Consider the following 11,242-nt stretch of genomic DNA (forward strand, 5'->3'; position numbering starts at 1 on the left):
GTAGTTGTAAGTGAACATTGAAATTCTCTTTATATTTTTCAGAGTTTGTCTGTCTGTGTTTGTTCAAAAACTCCTCCTAAATGGTAACAGCTAGGACCACCAAATTGAGTATTAGCGTGTTAAGATTAGTCGACTATATTATAAACAAATGCTTATCGAATAGTCAGTCAACTAGTTGATTTCCTCCTCCCCCCCCCCCGCCTTGCTGCCTCTATCAGATAGAGGCAACAAAGCGGGGGGGAGAGCTGAGTCAGGATCAGCTGTGCAGCGCTGTTCCTTTGAAACACCACCTCAGTGTTTCAAAGCAGCAGTGCCGTCTGGAGCCCAGGGTCAGCTGGGGACTCCCCAGCTGATCCCGGGCTCCATACGGTATTTCCGTGGAACCCAGGATCAGCTGGGGGTCAGCTGAGGAGTCACGGAACCCATGGTCAGCTGGAGAGTCCCCAGATGATCCTGGGTTCTGTGTGGCATTTCTTTGGAACCCAGGATGTGCTGGGGAGTCCCCAGCAGACCCCAGGCTCCATGTGGCATTTCAAATCAGCAGCATAACATGGAGCCCGGGGTCAGCTGACCCTGGGGACTCTGACCCTGGGCTCCATGAGAGTGCTTCTGCTTTGAAATGCACAAGAGCCCCCACTGGGGACTCTTATACATTTCAAAGCTGGCTCCTGTGCAGTGGGACTTCCCGCTGGCCCCAGGCTGCACGCGGTGTTTCGCATTCCTCCTTTGAAATGTACAAGAGCCCCGAAGAGGCTTTTGTATCCACTGGAGCTGCAGCAGCTATGAAGTGGTACTTCTCACCTGGCCCCAAGCTGCTGCGGTAGTCCTCTCTCCCTGGGGCAGCCTGCATACTGAACCCTAATCTGCAGCCCCATCCCAGAGCAATGATTTACATGAAGAAAAACAAAAATTAATTGAGTTAAGAACCTGAGCAATGACAGGTAAATCTTTAGTGATAAAATAAATTAAAATTTACCAGATTTATGTTACTATGGTTTCATTGGATACAGGGATATTCTTAGGATTTATAGTGCCCTACCCATTACTATTAAACTGGTGGCCTTATGCTCAATGGCACACTAATGAAGTATTTTTTAAACAAATTTTAAATAAAGGTCCCGTGTACTAACACAGTAAATTCAGAAACTGACAGTATATACCTGGGGTTGGCAAATGCCCGTTAAATAGATTCATTGCCACTTGAATGGCTCTTTCATGGGTTAAATATCTGCTTACAGGTCTGGCAGGCTTTTTCAATTTTAGGTTATCTAGATTTTTTTTGAGGAAGCAGAGCCACAGAACAGGAATAAAAAGAGGTGAATGGATGGATGTTAAGACCCAATGGTGTCCCAGATTATCAGGTGCCCTATGCAGCTGCCTAGTGTGCATATGTGTAAGGACAGCTCTGATCGCATGTGCAGGAAAAAATTTCAATAGACAGAGAGCTAAATGCTCTAGTGTCCATGGCATTTCAAATTCATAATTTTTCCCTTTCCATGCATTATTTACTCCACATTTAACTATTCTTACTATTCATTTTGATTCATTTACCTTTTAGTTTGACATAAAGGATATTCTACTTTACTATCATTCTCTATTTTGATAATTTAGTTGAAACGGTTGCTTAAAATTTTTCAGAAAATCAACATTGTGGCAGATCAAAAGAATCTATCTGGAGCTCAGTATCGTAAAAAGGAAAGCTGAGCTGACAAAAGAGCAAGCAAAGCAAAAAGGTTCCTTCTCCAAATAGCTTCAATTTGACAAACACCAAGATGGAAGCAGTTCACAGCATTAAGATGGAGGCAACTTACAGCATCAAACTAACACTGAAGTTGAGCAGATGTGTTCATCTGCAGACACTTGTGCCAATGTTGAGGTAAAAAAAAAAAAGATAAGAAGGGAGCAGAAGGTAGATTTGTGGAAGATGAACTTGCAAGCAATTTACAATACAGAGACCCTGCAATGTGGCCTACAAGTGATGCTCATGTATGACGAATTCTAATGGAACTTGGACCTGAACAAGTTCAAAAAATTCTTTTCCTGAAAGATGGACTTAAAATTCTCTGCACACCACTATAAGACAGAATTTGCCAATAGGGAAGAAAAACCTTGACAGAGGTTATAATATTCAGTGTCAAAAGACTCAGGGTTTTGCTTCGGCTGCAAACAGTTTAGCAGTTATGCAATTGGTACCCCACTTACTGAAAATGGTTCAAAGAATTGAAAAAACATGTCTTCAGTTCTGTATTCTCATGAAAAAGGTCCTGGACTTTTGAAAAATTTACAAAATTGGAAAGAACTTGTACATGATTGAAAAAACAGAAGACGAAAATAAGAGCAACTGGTTTCTTTTGTGAATTCTCTGTGAGCAAAACCTGGCATTTCACGGAACAGATGAAAAATGGTAATAGAAACTCATTGAATACCTATCTTTGTTTGATCCAGACATGAAGGCGCATCTGCATAAAATAAATAACCATGAAACTCGTGTTCATTACCTTGGAAAAACTTTGCAGAATGAACTGATTCAACTCCTAGCAAAAGCTATTAACGAGAAAATCTTAAAAGATGACCATTGCACAAAATACTTCTCATTAATTCTGGATTGCACAACAGATAAGAGTCATATTGCTTTGTAGATGTGTCAGAATCTGCAGTTGAGGCTAATGATGAAGTGATCCTAAAGGAACATTTTGGGGGTTGTATTGAGGAAGAAGATGACTGTGCTTTAATGACTGAACATATTCTATGAGATCTTGAAGGACTGTCATTATCTACTGAGAACTTACTGTATATACTTGTTCATAAGCTGCCTTTTTGGGAAAAAAAATCCTACTGTGAAGAGCGGGGGTCAGCTTATGAACAGGTTTGTCATTTTTTCCACTGGGGAGAGGGTTTGGCAAACTTCCCACAGCTCCCATTGGCTAATGGGACCCTACCCACTGGTCTTCTACCTTAGCTTCATGTAGCTCAGCCATACAGTCTGCCCTGCCCACCTGCCACTGTGATCTTAGTGGTGGCTGCAGGCATGGAGCCTCTCAGCTCCCATCCAATGGGAGCTAAGAGTCTCCATGTCTGCAGTGAGCACATCCCTCAGCCCATGCTGCTTCTTGAGCCATGGGAAGCAGGGCGGGCTGAGAAACAAGCTGGCTGCCAGCATGGAGCCTCACAGCAACCAATGGCTGGGGGCTGAAATGCTCTGTGCCTGTAGCCAGCATGTTCCTCAGCTGGCGCTGATACTGTTGAGCTGGGACTGGGAGTCTGTACGTTAGAGTTGGCTTATAAATGGGTCATTGACTTTTTAACATTTTTTTCCTGTGAGTTTGGGGGGGGTCGGCTTATGAACAAATGGGTTTATGTTCGAGTATATACACTATGTAGCCAAAGCTATGACATTGGGAGTAAAGTCAATGGTGTACAAAAGAGAATAATAGAAATGTGTCCTAGGATGTTTTTGTTCCTTACAATTGTAACACTGGCAGACCCCAGTTGTGTGCGGATGTAACCGAGCCTGACATGTCTGCAACATAATGTATAAGCTTCTTCCCCATGAGCTAAAAGCCAACTGGCTCTCAGCTAAGGCTGTACAGCAGACTCATTGTCCTCTTTGTAAGTGGTCTTAGTGCCACTAGATGGGACAGAAAAGCACACCGAGAAGCTTCAGAACCTTCTCAGTTGAAATTCTGGATAAGCCCCCACTTGCAACACCAGCAGACCTATGTTTTAGCTCATGCCATAGAGACTCATGCTTTAAGCTCTAGAGATTCCAGATTCAATTCCACCAACAGTTGACTGGGGTCTGCTGCCATTACCCAATACACATTCCCTGAATATGGTTGTCAGAGATGCTGCCAGATGTTTGGTGTCAAATAGTTTATTTGACCTAGTGCAATGCGTATATGTGGTTGGTTTTAAGTTTAATGTGCCATTGGGACATTTTTCATGCCCATCTGCATTCTCTACTCTGAAACCATTGGGTCACACAAGGTGGGAGAGTCGAATTGATGCCTTGAAGCCTCTTCTGTCTGATTCTATGATACACTAACTGAAATTTCTGATGATACTACCCTAATAGGATCATCTGATTAGACAGCGCATGCAGATGCTATTGCAAATGGCATTTCCGATTTCAAATTTGTAGTTTCACTCATTTTGTGGCATGGTATCTTGTTTGAGATTAACCTTCCCAGTAAGAAACTTGGACATACATTCTGCTATACAATAGCTGCTACTGATTAAGAAGTTTTTGGAGAAATGCAGGCAGGATGAAGCATTTGAAAAGACACTAGTAGATGCTCATGATCTTGCTGAGGAATTTGAACTCCCAACATACTTCAAACCAGAACAAGCCCATATTCAGAGAAAGAAGCAACAGTTCACATATGAGGCAAAAGATGAATCAGTTCAGGATCCAAAACAAAAATTCAAAGTAAATTTCTGCTTTTCAGTCTTAGATACTGCAATCCAGTCAAAGAACGATTGGAACAGATGCAGCAGCTTGAGTCAATATTTGGTTTCCTCAACGATGTGCACTGTTTGCAAAATAAGACTTCAAAACAGATATTAGAACATTGCTTGAAGCCAGAGTTGGCATTACAACATGGAAATTCAAAAGATGTTGATGCAGTAGATTTGTACAGTGAACTGAAGGCTATTTCACAACAACTTCCAAGATATTTTACACCTTATGTTGTACTGAAGTTTATTTCAGAACACAGACTTACAGACAGTTTTCCCAACATCTTCATTGCTCTTTGAATTCTCTTGACACTTCTAGTTTCTGTTCCTAGTGAGGTGGGTAGCTTTTCAAAGTTAAAATTGATAAAGACAGACCTTTGTTCTTCCATGCTGAAAGAAAGATTTGTTGAACCTCACTAGAACACAAAATACCTTCAAAACTTTATTTCAAACCTTGTGCCCAATTTGCAAAAGCAAAACCACAAAAAGCAAAGTTCTAAATGTTTTCAAAAGTTGATGGCCCAGTGTAAAAGGCTTACAACTCAAACACAGACTTCATACAATATCAAGGCATAAAGATTTTCATAGCTTCCCAACAATCAGTTCCTTTGGAAGGAAGATAGTTGCAACTTGAAATGCAAATGTTTACAGTGCTGACCAGGAACCCTGTGTACAACTCAAAATGGTTAAAAACTTCAAAGTGTCAGCTACCGGCCAGTTTACCTTATTCTGTATAATTGTATTAGGATTAATGAAAAGTAGAAAAAAAATCAATAAAAAAATTATTTTTACATTGTTAATTTTGAATGCCAAGTAACTAATGGTAAAATTCCATTCTAGATTTCTCATTTTTTCTCTATATTGAATGTTGAAGGTAGGCATGCCAAAGTCATAGTTCACCTAAGATGCCAAAAACCACTGACCCAGCCCTGACTGTGAGTAATAGTGTGGGGAGAAATAAAAATCATGGCTTCACTTACTGACGTATATATATGCAAAAAAGAGCTAGAATAATAAATATTAAGGTGATACTACTACTGCAAAGAGAATAGCAAGGGTAGACTCTACACCCATGTGGTGCCTGTCCATACAGTTCTCTTTACAGGATCAAGACAGATTAAATGCTGAAAAGTCAGGACATTCAAAAGGAATACAGTGGAGTGGAATATTTAGTTCTTTAAATGCTGTAAAAGGAGACATAAATTATAACAAGTATCTCAATTTCTTTAAAATGAGCTTGTTTGACAAAGGGAGAAATGAAATGTAATTGACTCACTTTATGAAGCTTATGGAAAATTCTGAACAAGAGGCATGAATATAAGATATAAAGCAATTTTTTCAAATGTGAATTAGGAGCCTATGTGCCACTGAACTCAATAGTGAGATTCCTAAATCACTGACACTTTTACTTCTGCTATCAAAAATGCAGGTTGCACCTCTAAAAACCAGCATTCTCTGGTCCTGGACCAGAGAGCCCAGGAGCAACTAAGGGCAGAAGGGACAACAGGGGCTGAGGAAAATGGGGTCAGAACGAAGCTACAGGCACCACAGGACTGGGGCTGAAGCCACTGTAGCCTGCAGCAGCAGGCTATCTGGTTTCAAGATTAAACTAGATGGGTTTATGAAGGAGATGGTTTGATGAGATAACATGATCTTGGTAACTAATTGACCATTCATTATCAATGGGAAATAGGTCAATGGAAGGATGATAGGAGTTACTATAGAGAACTTTCTGGGTGTCTGGCTGGTGAGTCTTGCCCACATGCTCAGGGTTTAGCTGATCGCCATATTTGGGGTCGGGAAGGAATTTTACTCCAGGGTGGATTGGCAGAGGCCCTGGAGGTTTTTCGCCTTCCTCTGTAGCATGGGGTACAGATCACAGCTGGAGGATCTCTGCATCTTGGGGCCTTCAAAGTATTTGAAGACTTCAATATCTGAGATATAGGTGAGAGGATTATTCTAGGAGGGGTGGGTGAGATTCTGTGGCCTGCACTGTGCAGGGGGTCAGATTTGATGATCATAATGGTTCCTTCTGACCTTAAAGTCTATGAGTCTATAAGCATGGGGCCAGAGCTGAAGACCTCTAGAGCTCCATGGCAGCTCGGGGCCAGAGTCTCCTGTTAATCCCCATGACAGCGGGGCCAGAGCCCTGCAGCAGTCCCCTGGAGCATGGAGCTGGGACTAGAGCCCCGCAGGACCCCCTAGAAACATGGGGCCAGGTTGGAGCCCTGCAGCAGCACAGGTTTGGGGCTGGGGCTGGAGTCTCTGGGCACCTCGTGTCAGCACAGGGCCAAAGCCCTGCAGCAGTCCCAGGGAACATGGAGCTGAGACTGAAGCCTCGGGGCAGACCCTGGGACCACAGGGGTGGGCCAGAGCAGAAGCCAGAGCCTGTGTCATTCGGAATCCAGCAGTAACTGGGAAAGCAGCCCAGCCAGTTTGGTGGGGGAGAGAGTGGCATAGTGCCTGCTTGGCTGCCTGCCAGTGGCAGATCTCCTTTGGTCCAGCAAATTATCTTCTTCAGGACTGGTCAGGTCCCCAGGGTGCCAGACAAGGGAGGTCCAACCTATATTTAATTCTTGAAAGTGTGGTGTGCCATGTTTTCCAAGCCTGTCACAGAAGACAATAGAGACATTTTAGATTTTGTCTCCTTTGAAGCCATTATGGTCTAGAATGCAAAAAATATACTTTTAAAATCTGTAATATTTGAGGTGTTTATCATCTGCTATGAGGAAGATCAACAGGGCAATTATCTCTGTTTCAAGGGCATTATTTACTAGCTATTTACTAGAATTTAGTAGCTCAGAGCCACTGTAAGTGCCCAACATCTTATCCATGTCTGTATGAAGCCATTGGTATGTTAGTCATACAGGAATGTGAATTTAAAAAGATATAACGTAAAATCATAATGTGAATGCTGCAGATAGTTGTATAAAACTTGATACTTTTATGATGAACTAGAGCTGCATTTCTCAAATTGTGGGTCCCAACCCCCCAGGGGGTCACGAACAACTTAGAGGGGGGGTCACGGTATCACAAAGTTTGAGAACCCCTGAACTAGGGAGTTTAGAATTATTTCATCTGCATATGTTTCAGTTAATACAACCGTGACTTTTTAGTTTACTTCCTTTCCTCATAAAATTAGAATGCAATAAACTATTTTCTTAACATTCTTAACAGAAAAATTCATTTAAAAAAAGTTGCAATACTGTTCTGTGCAGTGATAACAAATCCAATACACACCAATTTTCAGCCTACAGGAAATTTTGTAACCAAGAGGTAAACAACTAGCTAGAAAAGAAATGCTGACAGTGACAGGTCTGTAACTATGCTGATGGTAACTTATGCTGCTGGAATAGTACCAACCGTGAAAAGTTTCTAAAACTGCCCTACTATTTCTGTCTTGTGTAATTACAGTACATACAAAAGCATTTCTCAACATAGAAAAAAGGCTAAACTTAGCTGCAGCAGACCTGTCATTTTGTCTCTTTTTCAGCATTCCTACTTTTCTTGGAGGTCATTTTTAATGAGTGCATAGCACCTGAAAAATCAGGTGCATAAATTAACTACCAATTAGAGCAGTAAAAAAAGAGGAAAAAATAATTAGTAGTTTCTATATTTAAGTCTACTCATTAGTATGCAGTACATCTGCATGTTTATCACATGGTAGTTACTAAAGCTCCAAAGAAAAGTGATGCTTTCATTTTGTTGTAGCCCTGAAACTGTACAATATATGTAGCGAAATCTGCTTTCAACTTTGTCAGTTGACACAGTAGAAAGAATATTATCACATTTTTAATAGAAAAGGTGCTTAATTATTTCTGTTAAACATCCCTCCCCACCATTTATTATCATCTGTCTGGAGCGACTGTTGACCTAGTTTTCAATTAATTTCAATGCTAATTCAAAATTGACTTTAAAGCAGTGAATTTCTTCACTGGGTTACCTGTGATGGCTCATCTGAAACGATGAATTCATAATTAATAAGCTGTATCAACAATGAAATGGCATCAGAGCACAAAACCTTACTCCACACTATGGCATCAGAAAACATGCAGCGTAGAAAACAGGATTGCATAGGATACATACCATTTAGCCACAGGATGGGGAGTGGGAATGAAATATACACATAATCAGAATTCAAGATGTGAATTACCTCACACATTCTGGTCAGCAGTTAGGCATCTATTTTATGTAGTTTTGCTGCAGTTCAACTAAAGGAGCATCGTTCAGCCCTATAGTCATGAAGCTAAAGAGTAAATGATTTCCTTCAGCCTCCAAAGAACAGAAATAAGATAAAGTAAGAACCTAGAGAAGAAAAAATTGGCCATTTGCTCCAAACCATCTTACTCTAATGGATCAAATCTACAACCCAGCTTATCTAAAACAGTCAGGCCATGGTTTAAAGTGAAGACGACAGAGTCAATAAACTGTATGTGGTGAAACTATACATGTTTGGTGAGATTTTTGTCCATATCAGCTGGACTTGGGGGAGAGTCTCACGTCTGTTATTAGGAAAGATGAAGAGGTAATTCTTCAATAAAGTTCAATTCTTACACTAAGAGCCACCTGCTCCTTCTGTATGTCTGGATATCATTGATTCCTATTCCAGATAAGATCCTCCAAAGAGAGGCCTTGACTATGTTAGAAAAGGTTCACTGCTACTGTTGTAACTAAACTGATTTTAAGTCAGTGTTGTTAGAGTAATACAAACTCAAGATGAAGATGTGCTGCACTTATGCAAAATGGGCTTAAATCATTTTAGTTCAGCTTAGTAATTAAAGCCATGCTAGCTTTACCCTGGTGTAACTACATCAGTTTTAAATCAATTTGGTTACATCAAAGCAACTCCTCTAATACAGAGAAAAAACCTATAGAAGTAGTATGAAGTCAGCAGGTGGCAAATACACAGTTGAGTGGTGGATACCTAAGAACACATCTACTTGAAGGACATTTCTCAACCATTTTTCAAAGCAAGCAGATCAGGGAGCAAATGGATTGTAAATTGATTGTTGTTGTTGGCATCTCAGATTTCAAACTAGCTGAATATAATTTCAGTAATGTGCAAACTGCAGCACACAGCATTACAGACATTTTACTGCGAGTATTCAGCACCATAATTGCTATGGATTGTGTTAAAAAATAGCTTTCCAAATTAGTGTCAGGGAACACACAACTAACACTGAGTTACCATTTCATTATTTTCCATCATACTTTGTTGTAGCACATAAGCCTATACTATAATACAAAATGAGTCATTGTAAAGTAATGTTATCAGCCAAATTCTCCTCTTTTGCATTTGGTCAACTGGAGTTGCAGCGCTGTAATGTGGGAGCATAATTTAACTCAATAACTGAAAGTTAAAAGAAATCACACTGCTTTGTATATTGCATTTTTACAATTTGAACTTCCAGTTGGTTGCATTTTAGTAGCCCCTGTACACTTAATATGAATTATGTACAGTACAGTAATGACAGGGGTTATTGATGTCATTATTAACATTAACATACAGTGCCTCATGTGCTAGTGATTTCTAATTATCATGCCATTTATTAGTTCCTATAAAATTCCTATTAAGCATGCAGTTCAGGCATGTCAACACTTTCATCCTCATCCATGGAGAGTTTATCATCTACAAACACACACAAATTATTCAGGGCCTAATTCGTTTAGAAATTATTCGTTGAGTTGTACACGGGTTTTTAGTCCAGCCATTTTTCGTGTGAACTGATGTGCTGATATGAGCAATTTGGAAAAGAAAGACTGTAGATGGACCTATGTGAGAAACCCATCTTAATTAAATGGGAACCAAAATAGAGGTATGTACAGACAAGAGGGACTGATTGCAAGATCATAACTGAAACATGTCTGCAGGATTTCATTCACTAGCATGAGCTACCATCGCCTGCATTTCGCTGCTGGACTAAACAACTGTTCAGAAGGGCATAGAAGCCACACCTTCACAATGCCCATGCCTGGTCTTATTGGTTAACATTCACATGTAGGCTCCCTCCTCACCCCTGGGGAGCCAGCTGCCACCCTGCACTTCTGCTTCTGTATCGGAGTTCTGACCAATGGGGTGTGTAGCTGGTGCTGAGGGTGGAAGAAGCCATTCCTGGAGCCTTTTCCCTGCTGTCTAGGAGCTGAACCTGCTAGCTGTTTCCAGGACGTTGCACGGAGCCCCAGAACAGGTAAGGAATAGCCTGCCTTGACTCTACATTACCACCAACCAGGTTTTTAGTGACCCAGTTGGTGGTGCAGACCAGAGCCACCAGGATCCCTTTTCAGGCAGGCATTTTGGTCAAAATGTGGACACGTAATCACCCTACGTTAACACACAGCCATGTTCAGGCCCTACTTCTCAACTCAGTTTTTCAGAATTTAAAAATACCTACCGGTAATTTGTTCCTCCATCTCCATCTGCTCCATGTGAAAAGCAAACAATTCAAATTCATTTCAAACCTTATGTTTGTTTTCTTAATAGGATTTCCAGAACTCTCTTTGTTTGAGGATGACTGGGTTTTATCAGAACATCTGGCTAGGGAGTGGCTAAGAATATCATATAAGGATGTATAAAGGAAAGGAACAGAGAGGAAGGCTGGCAATGACCTATACAAACAGGACTACATTATTCCCTTCACCTACACAGGTAGAAATTATGTAAACCTGATGGGTCCGGGTGGGGAAGGGTAGTGGGTGATATCATTAACACCATGCCCTGCTATCCCTTGACCCCATATGCCTGTATATGGGGGCTGTGCTGAGGGACTAGGATGTGTGTAGGAGG

At 41.0% G+C, this 11,242-nt stretch overlaps 1 long non-coding RNA gene across 1 annotated transcript in view; it reads left to right on the top strand.

Annotated features, from left to right (window-relative positions):
* LOC112544130 (uncharacterized) overlaps positions 1-5,265 on the top strand; it is a 132,425-nt gene extending 127,160 nt beyond the window's left edge. Inside the window, exon 4 of the long non-coding RNA XR_003087451.3 lies at positions 1,639-5,265. This is a non-coding gene — a long non-coding RNA (uncharacterized LOC112544130). The remainder of the gene's footprint in view (positions 1-1,638) is intronic.
* Positions 5,266-11,242: the final 5,977 nt, after the last annotated feature.

Source organism: Pelodiscus sinensis, chromosome 8 (genome assembly GCF_052426305.1).
Source record: "Pelodiscus sinensis isolate ZL-2025 chromosome 8, ASM5242630v1, whole genome shotgun sequence".
NCBI lineage: Eukaryota > Metazoa > Chordata > Testudines > Trionychidae > Pelodiscus > Pelodiscus sinensis.